Here is a 3,736-nt window from a genome sequence, read left to right as displayed (position 1 = left end):
AAAAAAAAATAAAAAAGGTTTCTGGTTTGCCTTTGCAAGGAAGTGGAGCTTATCTCTAGCATTGGGATTTATGTTTTAAGTCAGATTTTCAGCAACCTTGTCTCCACTTTTTTTTTTCCCTATATTCTTTCATCCAGCTCATACGCTCATTGTAATTTCACATTCCACAATTTGCAAGCTATCTTAATTTTTTAAAAAAATTAAATTAAGGCTTACGCCGTCCTCCTTCCTCTCCTGTCCATTTGGACCCAAGACAATTCAGAAGCCAGCAATGTCAATCTATCCTATTACAAACATATATTACAAACCCTCTTAATCAGAAAAATGGCAACCAATCTGAGGGATTATGAAATAATGCAGAGTGCTTATCTTTAAGGTACCTGCAATGTAGTTTAGGAAGAAAGTCTGTATCATATGGAATAATAGAACACCATGCAAGGTTAAAGGAAGAGTAAGGTGGTATTGATGGTTAGCACTGCAGGTGTTGAATGATGAAGAGGATCAGTGAAGATAAGAAGAGTGAAAAGTTTTCTAAGAGAGATTAGATTTGAGCTTGCACTTGGTTCATGGAGAAATTTGGATTGATTTAGACTGACTAGGATTTGGACTGACTGAATGGGGAAGACAGACATTCTGGACCAATGAACAGCATGGAGTAATGGCACAATGAAGAGAATAAGAGAGTTGAGGTGAAATAGACATGGATTTTGATTCCAACTGGGTAGGCAGATTTCTCAACCTGATTCCTTAACCCTCAGAATAATTTTTCTCATTTGTAAATCAGAATAATAATGTCTATGAAGGGCCTCGGTTTTGTAAGAATTAGAGAAAAACTGTATAAAATAGCTAGCACAATGGCTAACACATCTCAAGCACTCAAATATTAGCCATTTCTCTGACAATAGTGAGAAGTGGAGGTGGGATTTAGTTCACTTGAGCAGCTGATATGCCCTTAGGAGAAGTGGAAAACATGATTATATAGTTAGAGCTGGGGACAAATGGTGGGTAGTCTTGAAAGTTAGGCAGACAACTTTGGACTTGGTAGAGGAGGAAGGAGTGAGCTATTTAAAGTTACTGATCAGGGCAGTGACATGATGAAAGCAGTATTTAAAGAAGATTAATGTAGCTGTGGAGGGAGAGAATGAAGGAGAAAATACTATAGGCATGGACACTAACTAGAACCCTGTTTGGTAACAGGCACAAAGTGACAAAATACAGGATGAGGGAGGTGGCAGAGGATTGCAGTGGGGAGGCTGTGAAACACTTTAAAGGAAGTATTTCTTTACTTTCTTTGGAGAGGATTCTGTGACTGACTACAGAGAAGATGAATGAGTCAAAGGTCAAGCTTAATCATAGCAATTGTCCTACTAATTTCCTGTTGTTTGCCTGTATCTCCTCGTAGACTCTGAACTTCATAAAAGAAAGTACTATTTTTATCTTGTTCACCAGGGTCTATATAATATTTCAAATACAGTATAAAATCACAGTTTTTAATAAATTTCATTCATTGAATGCATTTGATTAATGGAAAATAAATAGAAATAACAAATAAATAACATTAATGACTGTCACAGATAATAATAATGAACATCTATTGAGCAATTTTTACTGAGCATTTTGTTAAAATGTTATATGAATTACCTTATTTAATCCTTACAAAAATTCTACATGGCAGATACTGTTAATATCTCCATTTTATACTAAGAAAGTTGAGGCACAGCAAGTTTATGCAAGATTACATAACTAGAAAATGTCAGAGTGAAGATCCTAACCTATGCCATCTAATGTCAGTGCCTATATAATTACTATAGACAAAAGTAGTAGCAACCAGCAACTTTTAGATATTTGGCACTTCATAAACATTTGATTGTCATGTAAATTCAATACATAGATATTCACTTAGGTTTAAATTGACCTCTTACTGTGAATAAGCAGGGTGCTGAGAGAGGAAAAATGTAAGCTCCTTCTTCTCAGGAATATCACAATTGAATAGAGAAGAGTGGATGTGAAAAGTAAAAAAAAGTACAGAAGGCAATAGCAAAAGGCAACAGAGCAGCACTTGATTAAATGTGCAATGAGGAGGCAGGCTAATATATGCTAGGATTTGAGGACAGGGAGTGAATCTATCATATTTCTTTGTTCCATTGCTCCTATTTTATTTTTTTATTTCTTTATACATAAACACTTCTGATTCTACTTCTTTGCTATTGTTGTTGTTGTTAGGTGCCATCGAGGCAACTCCAACTCATAATGACCCTATGAGTACAACAGGACAAAACACTGCCTATTCATGCACCATCCTCACAATCCTTGTTGTACTTGAGCCCATCTATGCAGTCATTGAGTCAATCCATCTTGTTGAGGGTCTGCCCCTTTTTCACTGACCCTCCACTCTACCAGGGAATGGCTCCTTCTGACAGCATAACCAAAGTAGGTGAGCTGATGTCTGGTCATTCTCACTTCCAAGGAGGATTCCAGCTACACTTCTTCCAGGACAAATTTATTTGTTCCTCTGGCAGGCCATGGTATTTTCAGAATTCTTCGCCAGCAACTTAATTCAAAGGCATCAACACTTCTTCAGTCTTCCTTATTCATTCCCCAGCTTTCATATGCATATGTTGTTGTTAGGAGCCATTAAGTCATCTCCAACTCATAGCAACCTTATGTACAGCAGAACAAAACACTGCCCAGTTCTGTGACAGCTCCACAATCCTTGCTATACCTGAGCCGGTTGTTGTAGCAACTATGTCAATACATCTTGTTGAGGGCCTTCCCCTCTTTTGTTGACCCTCCACTTTACCAAGCATGATATCCTTATCCAGGGAATGGTCCCTTCTGATAACATGACCAAAGTAGGTAAGATGAAGTCTGGCCATTCTCGCTTTCAAGGAGCATTCTGGCCACTCTTCTTCCAGGACAGATTTGTTCGTTCTTTTGGCAGTCCGTGGTACATACTTTCAGCATTCTTCACCAGCATCACAGCTCAAAATCATCAATTCTTCTTTGATCTTCCTTATTCATTGTCCAGCTTTCACATGCATATGAGGCAACTTAAAATACCATGGCTTGTGTCAAGTGCACCTTAGTCCTCAAGGAGACATCTTTGCTCTTCAGCACTTCAAAGAGGTCTTTTATAGCCTATTTTTCCAGTGCTATACATCATTTGATATCTTGACTGCTGCTTCCATTGGTGTTGATTATAGAAACAAGGAATATGAAGTCTTTGACAACTTCAATCTTTTCTCCATTTGTCATGCTGCTGCTTATTGGTCCAGATAAGAGGATTTTTGTTTTCTTTATATTGAAGAGTAATCCATACTGCAGACTGTATTCTTCGGTCTTCATCAGTAAGGGCTTAAAGTCATCCTCACTTTCAGCCAGCAAAGTTGTGTCATCAGTGTATCACAGGTTGTTAATGAGTCTTCCTCCAATCCTGATGTCATGTTTTTTTTTCATATAGTCAAGCTTCTTGGATTATTTCAGCATACAGATTGAAAAAGTATGGTGAAAGGATACAACCCTGACACACTCCCTTCTTGATTTTAAACCATGCAGTATCCCCTTCTTCTGTTTGAATGATAGCCTCTTGGTCTATGTAGAGGTTCCTCATGAGTACAACTAAATGTTCTGGAATTTCCATTCTTCTCAATGTTATCCACAATTTGTTATCATCCACACAATCAAATGCTTTTGCATAGTCAATAAAACACAAGTAAACATCTTTCTGGTATTCTTT

At 37.5% G+C, this 3,736-nt stretch overlaps 1 protein-coding gene across 1 annotated transcript in view; it reads right to left on the bottom strand.

Moving 5' to 3' along the window:
- PDE4B (phosphodiesterase 4B) overlaps positions 1 to 3,736 on the bottom strand; it is a 674,506-nt gene that overhangs the window by 533,726 nt on the left and 137,044 nt on the right. The gene's annotated exons all lie outside the window — the stretch shown is intronic.

Source organism: Orycteropus afer, unplaced genomic scaffold, assembly GCF_000298275.1.
Source record: "Orycteropus afer afer isolate SDZICR_OR568_19922 unplaced genomic scaffold, OryAfe1.0 scaffold00016, whole genome shotgun sequence".
Classification (NCBI taxonomy): Eukaryota; Metazoa; Chordata; class Mammalia; order Tubulidentata; family Orycteropodidae; genus Orycteropus; species Orycteropus afer.
The sequence above is the reverse complement of the archived record's forward strand: the minus strand, read 5'-3'. Positions and strand labels throughout refer to the sequence as shown.